This window comes from Oxyura jamaicensis, chromosome 7, assembly GCF_011077185.1.
Source record: "Oxyura jamaicensis isolate SHBP4307 breed ruddy duck chromosome 7, BPBGC_Ojam_1.0, whole genome shotgun sequence".
In the NCBI taxonomy this organism is placed as follows: Eukaryota; Metazoa; Chordata; class Aves; order Anseriformes; family Anatidae; genus Oxyura; species Oxyura jamaicensis.
The window spans coordinates 26921612-26944427 of NC_048899.1; the positions used below are offsets into that span (position 1 = coordinate 26921612).

General features: G+C 37.1%; 1 long non-coding RNA gene across 10 annotated transcripts in view; it reads left to right on the forward strand.

The window, feature by feature from the left end:
* The first annotated feature begins 1519 nt into the window (after positions 1-1519).
* The window catches only part of LOC118170151, a 35918-nt gene continuing 14621 nt past the window's right edge, over positions 1520-22816 (forward strand). The window contains exons 1-5 of one of the 10 annotated variants that reach the window (XR_004752532.1): positions 12734-12768; positions 12870-12928; positions 13885-14127; positions 15583-15675; positions 16059-17252. This is a non-coding gene — a long non-coding RNA (uncharacterized LOC118170151). The other 9 variants (XR_004752529.1, XR_004752537.1, XR_004752528.1 and 6 more) reach the window with 9 other exon arrangements.

The following is a 22816-nucleotide window of genomic DNA, read 5'->3' on the forward strand; positions in this document are numbered from 1 at the left end:
ATTAGACTTCTAAGAACTATCATCACCAAATCACCATTCCTCCAGCTGGACCTTCCTAAAACACAGGTATAGGAGAAAAAGATGAATCCAGCCAGAAGGGAAATGGCAATACCTGTTAATACAGATTCAAGCAGGAGCTCAGCAATATTCCATAGTCATTCAACTACTTTTGAGAACTTTCATCCTGTTTTCACAAAGCTGCCCATCTGACTGGTACATATATTGCAATGAGCAATTTGTTGCCACTTCACTCCCAAATAAAAACATAGCTTAGTTTTGGATAAATGCATAGATAACTAGTAGTTGCTGGTCACTGTTCCTGCCAGGGTTTACTTAGGTATACAAGCATTAATGTCTCTCTGGTAATTATTATTAAGTCATACTAATTCATATCCATACAGAATTCATTTAAAATCATCTACATGCAGGGAATCATTGCTCTCTTTCTCTCCTTCTCCAGAGCGCTTAATTACATGTAATATTTTCTGGTGAATGGTCACTGGAGAGGAGATAAAGCATCCATTACAGTTTTTGGAACCAAGAGTAATTATCCCATGTAACTGAGTAAGTAAGAGAGACAGAAATGGTTTAATGGTCTGCTTGTTAAGGAATGAGAAAAGTTGATGACCTGGGAGAAATGGCCCAAATTTGATTCTCAGAATTACAGGAAAAACACCATTGCAAGTGAAATCTCTCGTAATTTATGAAAGCAAGTAGATCTTGGTCTCACTGGATATCTGTGCATGTGCAGTGAGTATTCCATATATAAATTCTGAAACTAGTGCAGAAAGCTGTTTTTCACTACGTAAATATTTTTCCTGATACATACTGGCCCAAGAGCAGCAGCACAACTCTTAATTTTTTTACCTTCTCTCTCTATGCCTCTCTATGGCATAATGTTGGGGTGGATTTTGAGTATTCTTCTGTAAGCTTCAAAATAGTTAGAGACTGTTGAGTAAAGCTTTGTGGAGTAGCTGTCTTCTGGACAAAACTTAAACTAGGCATCTCTTACATAGTGCAAGTTTCTCATAATCCTGACATCTCCAAGAAACAAGGACTATCCTCAGTGTTTGGAAATCCCCTAGCAGGTTACAGCTGCTCTCCTAAAGAAACAGGCGGCTACTGAATGCATTGAGGGTGTAATCTAGCAATGTTTTTTTTTCTGATTCAGTATTTTTCTATGTTATGAAATGGGAGAGAATGGATAAGTCATACTTTTCTGTTAACCAAAACCATTCAAATGGAAACATATCTTGTAGCACCCCCCTATGTATCTTGTCAGGAACTTGACTTTACTTTAAATGATGGCTAAAATATATTGTTTGCCATACCCCTTGATTTGTTAAACCATAATCATGAAATTGAATTACAGGACAGGAACGATAAAAATAGATGAAACTATTATGTGTCATAGAGAGGCAATTATGCTGTAGCTAATGATCTTTACTAATGGGATAAGATATACTGCCACATGTGCCTTGAAGACCATCATCACGTAAAACAGAGTCATCTATCAACTAAACCTTTAAGGTAGTGTTTAATTTGAGAGGTGAAAGAAATGAAATTGGGTTTTGGAGGACACTGCGAATTCCATCCATGTAATGAGATAGAGTATTGATCTAATGAACTACCTGAAGTCTAGACCATATAATTTACTTGGAGCCTGGAGCACTTGGATGCACACACATGCATAACCAAAACGCTGGTGGAGTATAAATTAACTTTTCTTACTCAAAGGCAATATGGTGTTCTGTATAAATTTGAATATGATTATAACATCATGTATTAATAGTAGGATTTCTACTGGATGCTATATGGCTATATAGAACCTGCGTAATGGGATTCTCTCTTTTTTTTTTTTTTTTTACCATTAACTAACAATATGGCATTGGTATAGTCATTAAGGGCTACTTTAACAAGTAGAGCAGTGCAATAGAAGGGAACATGTGTAGCAAAACAGTGTTAAAATACTGTTGTCCACTGTACATATTCTGGAAGTTTTACCTTCTAGTAGGTCTCACCTGGTCCCATAAGCTACATTCTACTTAGTGGCTGGTGTAGAGTTGTGTATCTTGATGATGATCAGATTGTACCTTTTGCAACATTTTCCCCCATTTTAAATTCTGCTGCTTCCCTTCTTCCATCTTTTCTCATTCTTTTCCTTGTTGCCCTCATCCATCCCTTGCTGTCCTCTCTGATTATCTCCCATTATCATTTTATAGTACTTTTTTGAAACAGAGACTGACAGTGACTTACCAGTTTGAGCTAACTATCACTGTGTCCACATCTCTCTTCTCCTCAGTTTAACAGTGAATTGCTATGAGACAGCTGAATGAACAGTCACCCCAGGTGTGGTTCCCAGGCAGATCAGGCTTCCTGGCTATAGAAGACTGCCATTGCCTCTGTGAGTGAGAGATGGGTTGGACAAATAGGGATTTGGCATAAATAAATGCACAAGGTTAGAAGAATAGCAGCAGAAAGCCCTGATTTGCTTGGTAGTTGGAATCTTTGTCCAGAAGTTTAGGGAAATTTTCAGATAATGAACACGTGTAGTCCCAGCTCTGGATGGGAAATGAGATTTGGGAAAGCTATGCTAGCGCTGTGCTAGTGGAGGGGAAGAATTAGGCTGTCTTTGATGGTCTTTGAGGAACAAAGATGTATTTAGAAGAGAAACTGGATGGAGTAGATTGTTATATTGAGGGGAGGCTGAGGGAGGGCAAACTTCATAAGACTGGCCTTGTTTGTACAGTCTTAAAAAATCAGAGAGGAAGTATAAATCTTTTCCAAGAGGCAAGAGTAAAAAAGGTGTTTAGATAACAGTCATGGCTTTTTGTTGTGTTTTTCTTCACCAGGTAATTTGCCTTTTATTAGCTGGATCCATCCATCATTTTCCACCATACTCAGATGCAAAACTAATTATTTGGGCAGCTCTGTCCAATGGCAGCAGAGGTTACTCTTGGGCCACTCGCACCAACAAAGCTGTCTGGTTATAGCTGATAGCAAATGGTCGACTGGATTATTTTCATGATGAATATCCCTGTGCACCAAGAGAAGGAGGTATTTAATTTTGTATCCAAAAGAGAAATGCTTATGTGTAATTGTGTGGGGGATAATTTTTTTTTTTTTCTTTCTAAAGTCTCTCATTAAACTGAATGGCATCTAAAACAATTGCAATTCATTTGCAGCAGCCTGAGGGAAGAAAATGCCAATAGACAGAGATGACATTTATAAATACCGACTAAACGAAAAATGTAAAAAACAAATAAAACCCAAATCCCCATGCCTTCCCCATCTTTCTCAGAAGAACTCATTTACCTCCTTCAACCTTTAAAAGAAAGACAGAAAAATCAAGTGGGAATGATCAACTTTTGAATTTTTACCTGACTTTTGTCTTGAGTTATTCATGTGACAGGTATTGACTTACATTTAGGACTTATGTATAAATCAGAGTAAAAAGGACTAACAATTAACACCTTATCCCTTTTTCCCACCCTTTATTTCATGTGCTTCCTCCTCTGTACTGAGTATTGATGAAAATGTTATTGATTAAAGATGCTGGAAGAAGCATGCCTTCATTCTTAGAATAATATTAAATCTGATGTGGGTTCTCTGTAAATTTCAGAGGATTTGCATGAGACTCAGTCCATTATCTAAGATTCAGCAAGGAGAATGACAGGAAAAGACAATGAGTTAATCTAAACAAGTTCAGTTCGAGTCAGAAACTGCAGAAATGTCTGAACACAATTCTGTCTCTGATTAAGCACAATGCAAAGTGCAAAAATACTTAAGACAATTTACGGAGAGTTGAGTAACTGCTGATGTCTCTAGCATTCCTGTTTTCTTTGTGCATTTTGACCATGTATTCTGTACATTGCCACAAACATAGGATTAACCTAAAGAAAATCCCTAACTCATTATGGATTTCCTCTTAAACTATGCTATCTAGCAGAAATGCTTTATTTAACAGATTACTTCTTATGCTTGTATTTAATGAGAGAGAGACAGAGAGACAGAGAATTCTACCAATTATTCCTTATACCATTTTTTATTTTATTTTATTTTATTGTTTTATTTAGTTTTATTTTATTTTATTTTGTTTTGTTTCATTTTATTTTTGCTGTACATATGAAAGACAGCAGCATAGGCAGGGGGTTATTCAAAATTTTTATAAAATTCAGTCTATCCTGGTAGAAGAATCTGTGAAATTTCACTTCAAATATACTTTATATCCTCTTCTCTTCTCTGTCAAACAGATGACATAATATACATACACGTTTACCTATATTATATACACATAAAAACATCTCGACTGGAAAGCACTGCATAGGCAAAAATATGAAGACTAAGACTATAAAGGTATGTGATTCTGAAAGTAAGGAATCTGGACATAAAATTAGTTCTGCTGAAGACAATATTCATAGTGTTTTATAGAATCAGAGTTTTCTATGTAAGATAGATAAAAAATGTAGCTAGGATTCTGCCCCACAGAGGATGGTAGAAGTGTGAAGTGTCAGATCTGCTATTCCCATGAGGCACCTTGGTGGCATATCTAAATCTTACTTCTCATATTCTAAAATACTTTTGTTAAACAGAAAAAAAAAAAGATATAATAAAAAGTTTTCAACAAGCCTGATTTTCACTGCCAACCATATGAGCACTGCTCAGATGTTTGTTTTATATTAGGATTCAAACAGCATTAATTAACCCACTGGGAAATAACCACAACAGATACACTGATAGAATTTGCATGTTTTGATGGAAAAACACCACACAACTTGGATGCCTGTTTCATCTGTGTCCATCCAATAGCACACACGTTTTAAGGCATCTTTTAAGCTATTAGACACTGTACTATGCATATATCTTCCATGTAAAAACAGTGCCAACAGCAACGTCCTGGCTCAGTTTAATAAAATTTTCATGATTTCCTCCACTTCTGGGTATTGAAAAAATCATTTACTTTGTAAAGGCTTTCTCAGTATAAGGATTCAGACTCAGCTGGTCAGAGCTGAGTCATTGTCAGATCCTTTGGCAAGGTTCATTTTTCTAAGTGTTCTAAGCTTTCAAACCTTCATCAGGAGTGCATTTTTCTCTGTATACCATGAATCAAAATTCTACTGTTTATAGAACAGCCATATGTGTGACTAACTGATTGCTCCAAAAATGAATATCTTTTAAAATTGTATTGTAAGTAAATTTAGGAGTTTAGGGAACCACTTAGATATGATTTATGGCAGCCTAAGCCCTGAAGAAGACAAAGAATTGAACTCTGTGCCAGCAGGTGCCTGAGCAATCCCCTTTAAAATCAGACACATTGAATCAGTGTAATCTAGCCTGGAGTGAGCACGGTATGGAACAGAGATACAAATAATTTTTTTATTCATCTGCTTAGTGGAAACAAAATTAATTTGCATTTTAGGACAATCTAGAATAACTTTTTTTCTGAGCTGATATTCAGTGAGATACTGCAACACTTGGGGGCAACCGACAGTTTCAGCCTTACTATAAGGAATATTTACTCATATGATTCTAGAGTGAAATTCAGCATGGTTAAAAATATTTCACCATTAGAAGTTTTAAAGGACAAAACATTTTTATATCTTTTTGCCATCTTCTTATATTTCTCCATACAAACTAATTGAAAGCATAACATCAGGAGTTTCAGAAAAAAAAAAAAGTGAAATTATGCTATTTATTACTTTATTTTATTTTTTTCCTACCTTTCCAATTCTGTGAAGATTCTTATGCCAAGAACTGGGTGGCCTGGTGTGCAGTTTTGAAACTTTGTGAGAGACACTACTAAGACAGGTTGGATAAGATATGACAAAATCAATCCATGTTCTGGAAGTTGTTAAGCTTCAATTTAACACATGAAGGACAGGAGTGCTTCTAAAGAGTTTTTGCCCACGGGAAAAATCTGTAAAATCCTAACAGTATGAATGAAGCATTCTGCTTGTTCTTCTGTGAAAGGGACATCGAATTGGTGTGCTGGCATGAAGAGTATCAGAGGATACACTGTCTCTTCAGGGAGTTCCTCTTTGATTAAATACAAGCTCTCATTTAGGTTGCTTCAGTCAAGAGGTCAAGAAGACAAAAGACACAAATTAATTCACCCACACTGTTTGCATGTTAATTGTCAAGCCTCTTAGTTGTTTAAATGTTAGCTAAGGATGCACCCAACCTACAGATGTGAGTACAAGAAAAGTCTTTGAGCTGAATTCTGCCTTCCTTACACTGTTCTAAGTGTGCTGTGGTATTATTGACTTTGGGAGAGCTGCTGCAGAATTGTAACGGACTCCTTAAAAGAGGAATATGGTCTCTGACTGTGGCTAGCCATGAGCAAACAAGCAATCCAAAGGTCAAAATGAACGTTTGCTTACTTTTCTACTTGCTGAGAGTGTCCTTGGGCATACAGAAGAAAAAAATATCATGAAAAGACACACAGAATAGATTTCCTTAACATGTAATGAAATCCCCACTGTACCACAAATATTTCTCAAGCTTGACTTGGAGCTTCACAGCTATATAGCTGACTTACAGACACTATGCACACCTACAGTAAGCTTAGTCACTAGACTCTGTATGAGAAGTTGAGATAAATTCACTGACTGAAAATATGCCATGAAGTAGACAATGACAGAAAATTCATCATATATACAATACAGGATACAAATTGAAAAATGTGTCTCTCCAATGAATTTTGAAGCACTAAGAATGCTGCTCCTTTCTCTGCATATAGAAGTACGTAAATATGTTGATCTGAGTGGAAAAGGCAAAACCATTCCTCCTCCAACTTCAAAGTACTTTTACTTTAAAATATTAGGCATGTGAATTTTTTTCCTCTTTCGGATGCTTGGAATTTTATTTGGCTTATGACACTTTAATTAAGTGTTTGATAAAATAAGATCTTTCAATGTAAACCTACCCTTGAGGTATTAATATTATTCTTTCTTCTCTTAAAAACTCCCAGCATTTGGCTGATTAAATAATAAAAATAAAATAAAATAAAAATATTAAAGGAGTATATAGAAGATAAAAGAACAGAATAAACATATCTACTGTGTTGTTGTTGTTGCTTTGTTTTGTTTTATAACACTACAAGAAAGTTTCAGTAAAGGTGCTTCTCCAAGAGAAAAGGTAGGTCCAGTTCTTGACTTGTCTATTTTTCAGAAAGTCATCCATGTCTCTACAGGTTGCTTATTTTACATAGAGACTTCAGATGACAACAGCATACAGTAGGAAATTAACATGTAAAGAACTGATATTAAATGGAGAAGAAACTATTTCATGTACTTATCTTGACAAGAAATTCTGTGCATTTAGAAATCTCACAATATAAGCAAATAAAATAAAATGAAGTAAAACCTAGTTTATATTTAAGGAAAAGTTGTAATCCACATATTTCAAAAGAACTGATGATGGAAGAAAAAGATCCCCAACAATGAAACCACATTCTTTACTCTCAGCCAATTAAATCAAATTTTCTGTGAACATGCCAATTACACCTTGCTTTAGCTTTTAATTTTCTTATCAGACCACTGCTGTTAGAGAAGCATGTTGAATAATAACAGAAAAGCCTAGCATTGGTTTCTCACATTTCTCTTTTCCTGTGATTTCTCTCAGGCTATTATTCCAAGACATTTTTCAGCTTGTCTGGTAAAGACAATGCTTAACCTAGGTTTTGGGAATACATTTTTATGGTTTCCCACTGCAAAGAATGCCCTGCTAAGGTGAAGTTGGCCATCTTCCATTTGAACAATCTGTGTGGGATCATCACTATTACTAAAATGTCAAGTGTCAAGCAGAGTTAAAAACTACTCTGGATTTTAAGACAAAAAATAAATGAATACAAGAAAATCCAAAAAAAATACAGAGCAAATAAAGGTCTATTAGAAAACTTTAACAAGTTTTTGGACATGCACAGATGTGTGAAAGGAAAATTAAATTAGACAGACCAGTATAAAGCTTCTGTTGAGAAAAAAGCTTAAGACTTAAAGAGCATATATATATATACAGTTGAAACTGAGTTGAGTGTCCCTCTAGGCTTTAGTGCAAATTGAATAGACATTGATGGATTTGTTTTCCTTTCAGATTAAATTGAACTTTTGATTTGAAAGTAGTTTACCTGCTCCTGTGCTTGAAAGCTACATTTTTCCTTAACTAATTTTCTCTTGTTAAGGCACTTTAGTTTCATAGTGGCTTATAGCGGTTTACAAATTGGCACTGTAATCTTCTGAAAGGAGCAGGGAAAGAGAATCACATAGATAATACTGCGCTGTACTTTCTTGTATTGCTTTACCCCCACAGTGGCCTGTTCTCTTTTAAAAAATCCATTTTCTGTTATGGTTTTAAATACACTTGAACTGATTTCTAGTCAGATATTACAGCTTCCACGGAGTTCAAGCTTTTCTGACCATTTTAAAGGTGCTGCTGCTGTACAAGTAATAAATACCTCTACTGTTCTCCAAATGGGTATGCATTCATTAGCAGCCTACACTGTGGCTGTGCGAACTATAAAGTAAGGCCTTTGTGATTTTGGATCTTTTGGCCCCTGCAGAGTCTCAGACCTGATCTCTGATCAGCTCTGCCTATACTAGTGCGTGGGCATCTCTCCAGACTAGCTATGAAGAGGTCTACTCAGCACAATTCAGGGAAACACTTTGCTCTGCCTCTTGTTAGACTCAAGATTATATTACTTTTTCTGGGAATGTGCTATTATGGCCTGTGCTTGGGTGGAATGTCTAACATGTCCCATCTACTCTGTGACAGCACCACATGGTTACTTTTGGGCAGACAGAAGTGAGTTCTTCCCACAACGGCCTCACTGTTGCCTGCCTAAAGGATAGAGGAGTTTCAGAAGCAGTGTGAGCTCAGGCTGGGTTGATGCTACTTGCATACAACATAGGTGTGTGGAGGTCTGGCTCTGGAAATGAATGGTCTTCTGACACTGTCTAGCTTGGGCAAGCACACACCAGATAACCAAGTTGAAACATTGATACATACTGCATCCCAGGGCACACCTGCTTCAAAAAGAGAAATCGTGATGCTTGTTTTGTTGTTCTTTTTTTGAGTAGAGTGACATCAAGGAATTCCAGCCAGGCACTGAGATGATATTACACACATCACAAGCTATATTTATTTCTAGAAAACAACAACAACAACAAAAAACAACAAAAGAAACAAACATAGAATAACAACAACAAACAAACAAACAAAAAAGCTAACCTCGACCATTCTTCCACACAAGTGGAGAAAGAATTATCACATCTTTCTGGTGTGTAGGGAAACTAAGGCATAGAGACCTTGCTCAACTTGGCTGGAATCTTTTAGTAGGTCTATGACAAAGCTAAAAGCCAGAGCTTTCTGAAAGCCCATTCCAATGGTCAAACCACAGGCACCAGACTGAATACTATAACTCCACAGGCTCAGGACATCGTGTCACTAAAATCTATGGAAATAGTCACAAATAGGAGACTGAGGTTCAAACTTCTGATGAGCATTCTTGTGGCTGATTATGTTGAGAACGTGGTCTAAACATGTAGTGATTCACTGCATGTGGATTGGTTGGATCAACCATTCAGGAACACTGTCAATTGTATGTTAATCCTTCAGTAAGGGGAAGAGATTGCTTTTATTTTGCACAGTGCTTCTCTTTGGTACTTTACATTTAAAACACCTGTTCTAGGGAAATATCAGTCAGTAGGTTCTCTGTTTCATGCACAGATTAATCTCATAACATCAAAGATGAATGGTATATGCTGCATGAAAAAAAATAGTAATAATTAAAAAATTACCTCAGCATACTGTCCCAGTCCTTGCCATGTCTCACTTTCCAAATCTTTTTTTCATCATGGTATAGAGGAGTGAAGGTGGAAAGAGAAAGCTGAGATAACCCACTAATAACTTCTGAAGCATTAAAAATAAGCTGTGGGGAGGGAGAGAGAGAGATGAGATGTGGGTGGGTGAGAATTGGTGCTGCTTTGCATCTGCCTGCTAAAAAGTATCACAAAAAACATAGCCAGTATCTTTTCATGCCCTTTGTCATTTTCCTGGGTGCCTTATCAAGTTACAAATTGTGCCTGTAAGATACTGGCTTCAGCTAGAAATCTCTGTCTGCCTGTTTCACTTTCAAATACACAGAGGTAATCAACTCAGGAACATATTGTTATTATTATTATTATTAATGTCCTTTACAAAGGAAATCATTTCCTACAGCACCTGGTGCTCAGGACCCAGACATTCGACCAAAGTACCTGTACTGTCTGCACTTTAGTTCTGATGGCTAACGCAAACCTTGCACTCTGTATTATATTCTCCCACAGAAAAGATGTAGCCTTCTGTAGCTGCAGAGATAACTATTGCTCAAGAGATATGTGAAACAGAGTCCTTAAGGACTATTTGATTATTGTGGTCCTTTCAGCCCAGGAGTTGCTACAGAAGCTTCTGTCTTTAGTGGCAGGGTTTAGACATATATTGTGCCCCAAATCCAGCCTTGATACCCAAGCTATCAAATTGCTTTCAGTTGGTATCCACTTGCTGATAGGTAAAGGACAGAGGATGGTTATGAGACGCTAAGTTAGACTTTACATATAATTAAATAACGTAAAAATTACACTGCAATGTAAAAATTAATGTAGATCTACCATGCAGATATGTGGAGCCTTACTGGTATTTTACTGCACTTGTAAAACAAAGTTTATAGAGTTTATAGCTGTGTTTGGCATGTCTAATAGACAGAAAAAAACTTACAGAAGAAGTCTAGTGTTTATCAAAAACATTAAGCTGAAAGGTATGTCTCAACTTGTAGTCTTTTCTGACAAAACAAAAAGTCTTGTTTTCCTCTGTTTCGCCATCTCAAGTGAAACATGGGGGTGTGAGCTGAGGAACAGTAGTGGATGCCAAGTCTCCATCTGATGTCTAAACCTTAAATTGTACCTTACCCCTTGAATAGTTCAGCTATGGAAATATATTCAGGGAAATACGTCTTGCTGTATACCAGCAGTATGTAGTTTACCTGATTCTCAGAACTATGGGATCCTACTCTTAGTCCCGCAGGTTTGGGATGCAAACAACTATTCAGAAATACAGCTGTTCCTTATCTAAAAAGAGCAGGTAGGAAAACTCAGGTCTACAGTTTCTGGAAGATAAATAAGTACATCTTCTGAACTGTGTGAGCACTAAACAGTGGAGAATGCTAAAACTTGCCTTAAGGTTTCAGTGTCCATTTTAGTTTGATTTGAATTTTGTTTGAGACATGCATTTAGATTTCAGCTGAGTCTTTCCTCTTTCTTCTCAGCAGCTAACTCACCCCTACTTGTTTCCTTGTTCTAATATGAGAGAAATTAATTCAGCAGAAAAAACATTGAGTGCCAGGCTGTGTATCCCATGACAACCCTCTGAGTTGTTTCTGTAGCACTCTTAAGTTAGGTTTTAAGTTTTTCCAGTGCCCCTTTTTCCTTGCTGCTTCTCCCTCCACAAGCTCTGGGGAAGGTTACACAGAGAGTGAGTGAGTATAACAGTACCAACAATGGCTCAAATTGAACTCTGAGGAGACATACATGATGTAGAAGCCATCAGAGTTTTATCAGAAGTGTATGCAGCCATTTATGTGGGCAAGAGAATTGGGTAGTGCTCACTGCATATGAAATTGCATGCACTATAACGTGCCTGTTTCATCCAAATTCAGGAGGAGTACGCTGAGTGAAGTAAACTTTTTTAATTTCTGTTTGAGAGGTTGTCATCTAGGATCATGATGTTGTATAATATGATGCCTCATATCCCATAATATAAAAGAGGAAGATAAGCCTTTTTATTTAAAAGCTGTGACAATGCCCAGTGTTGTTGTTGACTGAATTCCAATTACCTGAGAAACATTCAGCACATCACATTTCAACATGTCATCTCTCCTAAGTGGAACCAATTGCATTAAAACAGTCATGAAACCTCGGGCCCCCACACTTCAGTAAAAATGTAATCATAAAAATTTAAAATGCATATATTCATTTTCCCCCTTCTTCAACAATGTCAGGCAAATATGCCTCATTGGGATTCACCACAGGCACAATTATCAATGCTCTGTCTGCAGAATTGTTAATGGAAAAATTACATATACAGACTCTTGATAAACTATGCATCTGATTTCACTGTTTGTGAAGCATAGAGATATTAATTATTACTGCTGTCACTCTTCTGGTTACTGCAAAGAAATGGCAAAAGTTTTCCATTAAGTGTGTGTCTATCTTTTTTAAGTACACTGTAGACTGATCTAAGAGGAATACATAAAAATAGCTGTGGTATGGTTGCATCAAATGCTGATTAATTGGAGAACCCTCAGGAAATTTCAGTGCAAAATTGCTTGTTTTTATTTATGATCTTGAAAGTGCTCCAGAAAGCCTCAGTTTATAGCTCTCTGAACTGTATTGTTATTTAACATTTTGGTAGTTTATGTTAGTTATATAAATAGGAACCTGAGGTAGGCCAGAAAATGTTAAAGCCTTTACCAAAGGAGAAAAAAAAATAAAGTTTGTCTTTAACTTGTTTTGTCTACACAAAGCAGCCTATATAAAATGCACATCTGAAGACAATTTCAGAACATTAATTAGAAATTGCCATTTGCTAAAATGTGTGAGGTCATGTATCAGATAAGGAGGATGTGATAAACAATTAGCAGCAGATGCTAGCCATTCTGTTATTTGCTTATATATTAAATTGTAGTCAACACCACCTCTTTCAAGGTTTGCATGAATTTTATTTCCAATGGGTCTTAGAGTAAGGGCTATTTTACTTTTCAGCCAGAGATTGTAGACTAACTCTTCTGAGCTTTATTTATTATTATTATTTTTAATGATTTATTTTTGTTTCTTGTTTAGAGTGCAGGCTTTTCTTTACCTGCTTTTTGGGAGATTTTGTATGAATTAAAACTGTTAGGGTGAGAGCATGATCCTCTTCTCTTCTAGTTTAGCTGACCCCAATTTTTGTCTAGATGAGATCCATAGTACAGAGGGTTGTCTACTATTAAATAGTAGAAACTACTGCACTCTTATAATTGGCTCTTCCACCTTGATAGACACATCTAAGGCACGTACAAGGCCTGTGGTGAATATGCAGTCTCTATACCTTTTTGAATAGGGCATTCCAATACACTGGTCACAAATCAGCTATTAATTCAGGCTAGTGTACATAAAGCCATCCTTGAAGCCTTCTCCTGAGAGTCTCTTATAACAGTTTTGCTCTTCCTTTGTATTTTTTTTTTTTTGGTATTTTTACCAGCAGAAGTCCTTATGTACCGAGCACTTGCTTTCATGCTATAGTTGCTGGTTTAAACTTATAAGCCAGTATCCTAAATTACAACATATTTTTCCTTTTTTTTTTTTTTTGTTTGTTTTTCAAAAGAGAAATAATAATGACATTATCCTGATACACAAATAACTGTATCACCAGGAAAGAGCCCAGAAGGTCGACCAAATTATCTTGAAGTAGGAAGTGAGCACTGCAGATAAAATAATCTAAAACTTCTGGACCTCTTTGGTCATCTTTGCCGAAAGATTATTGAAGGTCACTTGGAATGTGATTACAGTTTGTGAGAGTACTGGCTTATGATTAACCTCAGGTGAAGGCAGTAAGCAAAATCTCAGCAGAACTTTTATTTTTGGTACTTTAGTGAATGATAGCTTTACTGTAAGAGACAGAGTGTTAAAGTGATAGTCAGAAGTTAGTAAGTGGCTTCCCCAGAATAGTTTTTGCAGGGTAAAATACTCTTTTTCCTTCTCTTTTTGACAACCCTCAGAAGACTGGTGTAGAAAAAACAGTAATGAAGAGCAAATGAAGATGCTCTACTCACCCAAGTTTTTTCTTCCTTTAACTTCTATTTTCTTTGAGCAACAGAAAGAAAAGATTTTCTTTCATCAAACACTTTCTGTGATGGCAGCAGTTTGGAGCAAATGTGTGATAAGAATATCTGCAACATAAAGATAGCTGGGAACTCTGAATCAGTCCCTTGGCTGACAGTGGGCAGCCCTGTGTGTTGTAAAGGATGGTGTGAGAAATCTTATACTTGGCAGATGTGGAATAGTTTGCAGCCATCCTAATCGCTGCTGCCTTGGAATTGATTTAACCCTGAAACATGAGGTGAGGCTTTATTTATTTATTTATTTTTTTTCTTCTATCCCTAGCTCTGGATATTTTTATCAGAGTAAAAGCTTTTTTTTCTCTCACTCCTCAAACAGAGTTAAAGAGGGCTATACTTGTTATCAGTGAAAACCTGTAGTGATGCATTTCAGTGTTTAACTATTCAGTAAGAGTGTAGAACTTTTAATATAATAAACCATCTTCTTTCAAAAAATATATATATATTTTGCAGTTACTCCCTTTAATTTAGATGACTGACCATTCCTTCTTATTCTGAAAGACAGAAGCTCACAGTGCTTCATTTACAAGTGTATTTTATTTTTTTTTGTAGCCTGTTGCTTTATTCTTCTTATCTCCTCAAAGTGAACAAGCCCAATTCTTTGTTAGATGAGTTATCATGATAATTCTAATCACCTTTCTCTTGATCTCCTTTACCTCTAGTTTATTTCCTCTGATCTGGAATACTACATAATGTTACTCCTGATTTATATAATTAAATTATTTTTTTTCACATTCTATGGTAGCTAAACAAACAAAACCTTGAAGAGTAATAGGAGTTGGCAGTTCTCATACTAGCCTGCCAAAATTAACATAAAGATCTGTAAGAGGGAAAAAAAATACATGATTTTTCACTGCACGTTTTTTTTAATAGGTTTTTTTATTTGTTATAGTGTTTTCCATTGGTTTGTTCTCATTAAACCTCTCTTAATGGTCTGAATTTACTAACCTAATGATTTAGACCACCTACACATTTTATTTTTATTCTGTTTCTTATAATTAATAACTTGGTTCCAGATGGAAGCTTCCAGAGCTACTTTATGGAGGGTCTCTTCAGAAGAACAGAAAAAGGGGGAGAAATATTAAAAAAAATAAATCAAAGAAATCATAGCTTAGAAAACAGTAAAACATTCATTTTAATTTATCTGAAACTAGAAATCTGCTTTGGAATTCTAAAAAGTTACTTCAAACCCATGATAAATTTCAATTTATAATTCAGCTCATTGACTACACCTTGAGATAATTTCACTGAAGCCTAGAGAAGGCAGATCTTCACTAGGACATTGCTGAACATCTAGAACACCAGATTATTATCACTGCTATTACCAACAATCAATGAAAAATTGGGGTGGGGTGGGAGGACTGGAGGACTGAAACTTGTTTGCTAAACTAAATAAATTGCAAAACAGTGCTGTGATATTGGAGAATCTTATTTCCACATTTACAGGTGGAGAGAATTTACATGTGAAGACCAGCAGCTTCCAATCACTGATGTAGTTAAAAACACATGAATAATTAGATTGATTACCATAAGGCTGTTTACATACTTGAGAATAATTAAGCTTGAATGGATGTGGTTATGGAGCTAGGACTTCTCTGTAATCAGAAAGATATTAGATGGAGGAAGAAAATGCATGAATTATAATTTTTTTATTGCTTAAATTATTGGCTTTGCAGGGTATGGATGTGTAATTATGTCTACAGTGGATGCAGAGAAAAGACATCAGATTAATGAGAAGAAATCACGAGAAATACAACTGGCACAGTGAGGTAAAGCTGTTGCATTTTTACTGCATTGCACATTTGCAGAGGTGCCTTTGCACTTCTTTCATTAAGGCAAGTTAAATGCACCACTGGAAACTGTTCTTTGAAATAATTGGTAGGGTCTTAAGAGTCTTTAGGAAGCCTAGAGAAGTCTTCAGTCAGATTCCAATTTGAGAACCGAGTAAAAGATATTGGTAAGATCTACATATGTGTCCTAAGCAACAGATTGGATGTGAGGTTTTGCTGCAGAATGAGTTGATGTTCTTAAAAACACTCCTTATGCTACCTTGGGAATATGGTGTTTGTGGATAGGAAATCTGCTTGCAGTTTATTTGCTGTTTGGAAGAAGTGACAAAGAAGAACAGATGCTTTTCCTTTTGCTGTTTGAGTGGAATAATTCCAGAGAAATTTGGAAAGCAGTGATGAAATTTTAAGATTTCAGAGAAATGTTGCAGAAGTTTATCTTTCATGATGCACAAGACTTGGAAAGAAGCTTCCAGATTAACAAAATAAAGTAAAAAGATATTCACAAGTTCTGGGGGAGAAAGAGGTGAATGATTTTAACCCCAAACAAGGTATTGGCAACTAGGAAGGGAGGAGGTAACACCTGTTAGAGATGACACCACCTCTAGAGAAGGTGTATAAGCACACATGGTGCTTATACATAGGAGTAAGAAGGCCTAGAAAAAATTTTTGTGTGTGTTTTGGGGGTTAGAAAATATGTATGTTTCCTCAAAGTTAAATTTTCCATTAACATGGGTGTGGTCATCTGACACAGTTCTCAGTGTGAGATGATAGAGAGGGTTTGTTTTAACCACACAAGTCCCCTAGGTCAGACTCTTGTCTCTGTGTGGCTGGTGCTTGATTCACAGAGAATTTTTTACTGAGCAGAGCATTGGCTGTGACATTTGCTAGGCAAGCTTGAAAATCTAATGCCATACATTATTAATAATGATAAGTGTTCTGCAAAGAGAAGATATCAGAACTGGAATCATGTTCAAGCACTATATGCCAACTGATTTTGTTCCATCACTCTCTGGCAAATACAATTATACGTTATCGATATTAAAGATGCCCATGTCATGGATAATGTGAATACATAATGCAAAGTTGTAATGAAATTTGGAATATCTGATTAGTCATGGGAAAACTGCTTTAAAAAAAGAGTATTCCATCTACATTTCAAACATGTTTTTTTATACATGGAATGACCGATTACACTTGTATTATATGCCATTTATTTTGCATATTTTAATTTCTAATTACTGATAAATTAAGATGACACTGTTCCATTAATGCCTACTGAATGTTTAATTCACGGATACCTTAAAGTGCTCTCTGTTGCCGAGGATTCTGATAGGTTTTGGCTGGAACTCCAAAGGAGTGACATATTTCTAGCCTCTGACTCTGGTATATCTACCAGGAAATTGAAGCATCGATGCCACTTGATTGAAGCATCAATGTCACTGCACCCTCCACAAAATTATTCCTTTTAAATTATTAAGATCTTAAGCTGAAATTTATCCCAGAAGGGAGCCATCCTAATGCTATGAATGCTTAATACAACTTAAGTCTGTAAATGATTGCTGGCTGCTTTAATGTAAAGTGTTTCAACTCTGATGTATTCTATATCCTAAACAGATAATCAGCAAATGATGGGAATTATTTTAATCTGTTTGATTTATGCCTGTACCTGTAGATGAGATGTCTTACCCAAATGGCAGAAAGGCAAGGGATCACCAAGAAACACAAGTCTCTGCATGTTAGGAACCAGAAAAAGATGCAGTTGAATAAGCCAAGGCTTGCCAAATGTCTTTGGACCATCCTACTGATGAACAGTTCGTGGATGTCATGTTACCAGCAAACCTCTACCAGAAAATCATGTTCAGGTTGTAGAGGAGTATAATCCTTTAATCCTTTATCCTTTTTTTTTTTTTTTCTTCATTATGGCCTGGGTCTTTGGAAATGCAGGATGATTCTGTACCTTGGGATGTATGAGCATCTTGATGGCTCAACAGTCCTGATCCCTAGCTGCTTGCACTGGATACATGGCTATCCTGTGGAAAGTAACCTGGGTGCATGTGAGCAAAGGAGTTGTGCTGTGCTATGATGCCTCCTTAAATCAGCATGGGAACAGATCCTTTCAGGGACAGCAGGGGCTGAGAAAGGAGCCAGAAGCAGAGTGGGGCAACAAGGTCAGCAACACCAAGGTGACCAACCCCCCTGCCAAGCAGAATCATGTAGAGATCCACCCCTCCTGTCAGTTCCCCCCCCCCCCCCAAGAAGTGAGTGGACATGGGGCCTGACAGAGCTGTGCTGCCCTGTGCACAGTGAGTGTGATTCCCACTTCCCTCAGTGTCAGGAAACATGGTTTTAATATCTGTGATTCTATTCACAAGGAGCAAGCTGTCAAAAAAACCTTTGCAGGCTTCAGGAGCATATTGTTCTCACAAAGACAGATATTGGAGTCATGGAGCCCCTGTTAGCAGCGGGCTCCATAGAAATGTAAATGCAAAATCACATGGCAAATGCCCATGGCTGGAAGTGATTTTTCTAGGAGCAGAGGCATTGACAATCATCATTTCTGCAGATTTTAGTCATGCTTGCTCTGACCCCGTTGCCCCAAATCCCAGGTTTGCTGGAGGAAGATGCATGCTGGGTTGAGCAGTTAACCAATGGTTATTTTCTTCTAGACAGTAATGTTCCCAGGGAAGGGGAAGCAATCCCTGTATTGTGTTTGTGTTTAGTGACACTAAGAGGCTTAATTAATTAGTGTTCATGCTGGAATGTTGGCTGAAATTCTTAAATGAAAAGGCATGCAGTGCTGCCTTTCCGGAGGGGCCTGCAGCTGAACATTTTCAAAAGCCATCACACCTAACTGCTTTTGACAATGAAAATAAATTTTGGGTGGTTGTGAGGTGGTGTTGGAGTGGGGAGAGCATATTGTTGCATGTTAGTTGAGAGTATTTTGTGGTTGCAGTATCCTATAGAATTGTTGGCTTTTTTTTTTTTTTTTTTAATACTAAGATCCTGTGATAAATATGTTAAATGTTGGTCTCAGTTGCAATCAATGTCCTTGCCAAGTCATTGTCACAGACTGTGCATTGAGATTAGGGATTTCATTTCCCTAGGAGAAAATGAACTGGGAAACATTCATTTTCATATCACTTTACTGCTCATGTATACATTATCTAACTGTCACACTGGTCACTCAGGCTCGGTGCCAAGGTAGCCATAAGCCTTCAGGATGGGAGAGATGGCATTGTTCAGCAGAAATGCCAGCACAAAGAAGGCAGCTTTCTGGAATCCCTCCCCTCCCAGAGCAGACAGCACATGCCACTTCTGTTAGAGGTGCACAGCTTCTCTCCCATGAGTTATTTGGTAGGGAATCAGACAAGCCAGGGAGAATAAAATGAGTGAGAACCTTTTTGAAGGCCTTAAGCCATGAACAGTTTATCTGGATGCATGGGTATTGCAGCCAACACTCTGCAGTCAGCCATTTGTATGCTTCTGAATAGTGCAGGTATGGTACTGCCATTGGTAAGCCACATGGAGCTCATAAAACAAAACCTAGATGTTAATTATTAATCAAAGCCAGCAAAATTGTGTTCTGCTTTAATATGACAATGCCAGTACATAAACTCTTGAGCTAACAGACACTTTAAAAAATGAATGGTGATTACTATTACAGCAGCTGTTTCATCAGCCACTTTAGAATCACAATATGTTCGTCAGCAATGGGTTTGCAGATGACATAAGGACAGTTCAGAGTTGAGACTTTCCATACCGTGAGGTCTATAGATGGTAATTATCTCAGTGTACATGTCCTGTTGAGAGCCTCAACAGAGAAGCTGGGGACAGGGCACTGGAAGAAATCATGCTAGAGAGTGTGGAGCTGGACACTGTGTTTGAACTGTTGTTTGTTGTCTGATGAGGCCCACTTAGGTGAGTGTGGGGAAAAAAAAAAAAAAGTAGGAAGGCTGCATTTATCCAGTTTGCCCTATCCTTGCTCCCACCTGCCTGTCAGTCCTATTTAAACTGTAAGTTCTCTGGGGCAGGGACCATCTACTACAGTCTGTCATGTTCTGCACTGTGCTTTCAGATACTGCTGTAGTATAAATACAAGTTGATTTAATCTCCAGGGCTGTTAATTTTGACAATTTTCAATAATGTTATATTCACTAGCTATACAAGTTTGAGATTCCTAAATTGTGATTTATATACCTGACAGCTTGGCAAACTGTTGTTCAGAGGATCAGAGGAAGTTACTCTTTAATGGGATAAAATAATGAATAGTGAAGCTGTGAAGAATTGATGTTGGGTGTATCCATCTAAAATGTGATACTAATCAAAACTCCACACTAGAATGTTATTGCAATTTCAAGTAACTTGCTTACAACCTCCTAGTAGGATAATCCTTACATTAACTCATTGGCATTCCATGGGAAATTGAATGTAAAAATAATTAAAAATTCAGAGATAAAGCAAACAAGCTGGCAGAAACCTTGATCTGTATGCCTGCAAAAAGTAAGTTGCTAGTGGACAAAGCAAACCCATAAATACACAGATATGTTAATTCCATGGTCTGTGTCATCTGGTGTTGCCGCCAAAATCTTGTGTGAGGGACATGTCTATGGCAATACTCAGTTCAATGGAAATTGACTAAAAACTCAGCCTGCAGTGAAACCACAAGAGCCTGTTGGAAAGTACCAGCAGGACTTGAACTCCCTCTTTTCTTCTCACCCTCCCTCCCCCCACCATTCAAAGCTTTCCCAAAAGAAGAAAAAACAAAACAACAACAAAAAAAAACAACCTAGGATTGCTAGTACATCAGATAGCAGGACTGACCAGAAAATTTACATTGTTTTCTAACAAATGTTGTTGACTTGAGTAGTTTAGATAAGGATCTCACTTTGCATTTGTTGAGTTTTGCTCTGTCCCATGTGATGGCAAGAGAGATTAAAAACAACCAACAGACAACTCTGGAGGTTTTACTGTGAAATGTATTCTGTACCTCTGTGCTTTAACTGTTGGTTTTGCTCAATAACTAAGTATCTATGGTATTTATGTCAGTTATTTTATAAATTTCAAGGTAAAAAGGGAACCCGCAAAAAATGAGCAAACAACAACAAATAAAATCCACCATTTTTTCCTGCTTCCTTTTTTTTTTTTTTTTCTTCCCATGACAATCTCTCAGGAAGAAAGGGGTAACTATGTTGCCTTTGTAATTGATCTGTTCAACAAACATACAGCTAAGCAAACACTTTTGTTTTATGTTTCCTGGAAGGCCTAGGTAAGGTCAGTACTCTGCAGTGGTAGGTGTCTTACAAAACACCACCAGCGAAACATTACCATGAACAGCCTGAGATCAGAGACAATAAGGACTGATGTGGAGGCAGTGCCATGGGCAACAGCACTGAGCAGAGAGATGCCCACTGGGCTATGGCCAGAAGCAGAAATAAAGCCCAGATTGGCCAACTCTCAAGCACTGTTTAAAAGCCTCTTCTTCCTTTCTGCTTCACCTGTTGCTATGCACAACTGCTGAGAGACATCAAATTCTTATTCTGCTGACTTCAGTTGTTGATTAGGGAATGTTGCCAATGCCTCTGTTAGAGATCAGTCCTGTACTGTACACTGGCTTTTAAAATTCATTGAGTGCCCTCTTTTTTTTATGCCACAACTAAAATTCCTGCTGGTTTATGATGCTAGGCTCAGAGATCAAATAAAAACAGGCCTTGCATTATGTACTTATGATGCTGAATTAGTCATAGTGGCAGTTTTCAGGGCACATTTATTTCTAGAATCTCCTGTTCCTATGATTCTGTCTTGTCGTTCACAGCTCACATTTTTTTTTTTTTTTTTTTTAATAATGCTTCCAGTTCCACAGGCTTATCCATCCAAGCACACTGGTTCATCTGGAAGGTATGTAGAGGCTGGCTCTCAAATGCTTCTTTTCCTTCTTCTGGCCCAGACTAACAGTGCCAGCAATGCTCCAAACCAGTTTGTCTTAGTGCACTCTTGGTCCTCTCGATCATTATTGTAAAGGCACTCTTTCCTCCAGCTTGTTTTGCCAGCTGCAGTGATTGTTCATAGACTTACTAACAAGGCAAAGAATGGACTTCACTTTCCCTGTTGAGCAGGGAGACATCAGACGTACCTTCTTATCTTTACTCTGCTTTTGAGCTGCTACATGATGACTACTTCATCTGTCTTTCCTATTTGTGTGCATTAAATTCTTCACGTGAAAAGATGGGTTGGAAAGAGACTAAAATATCTAAAAGCAGTTTATATGGAACTTCTCAAGTTGCTCTGATATGGAGAAAGATCCTGTTCTACAAGGGAGATTTCACAAAGTCATTCCTGTTACTGGCATTTGGGTTGTGTGGGTTGACTTCTCATACAGTCTAAGTAAAAGATTGAGCCTGGAGATATGCTGTAAATACTGTAGGACTAGTATGAAATTACCTGGCAACAGAGACATAAGTATTTCCTGGTTTCAGAAATAATGTAAGGGATTTCTTCAAGGTGTTCCATACTTCTGTTCCCAATACTACGCTCTAAGGTTTTTTACAATTTTGATTGGAGTCTCTGATCTCTTCCAGTCAGTGTCCTTCATATTGCCAGCTCTTCCTTGAAGTACTGCAGTGTGGTAAGATTTCAAGTAGTAAGTACTAAAGTTAAAGATACATTCCTGATTATCCTACTCTGTATGCTCTCTATGACTAGATTATTTTGTATAATGGAAGGAATGCCATATAATTATAGGAAAAGGTGATAACACTTGATTTTTAAAGAAAAAAGAAAGCATAGTTCCTTTAACTTCTTTCACTATAAAGAAATGCAAAAAGAAGGGAGACAATCTTGGGATATTCCAGTGCTTTCCTTTTGATATGCCTGTGTGCTCTAAAATTAAACATTCCTATCATCAAAAATGTATTTTAGAAATAGCATTTCCAATGTGTATGAATTTGGGCCACTGTCCAAATTTTATCTATATGCTGTTTTTCAACATGATGTGAATAGTCCCTCTGGAAGTTCCTTATAGTTGAATGCATGCACAAGTGCTTTCATTGGAGTCGAGAGGAACAGGTTTATATTCCTATCTCTGTGGATTACCAGAGCGAGATTCTTATTTAGGCAAATAATT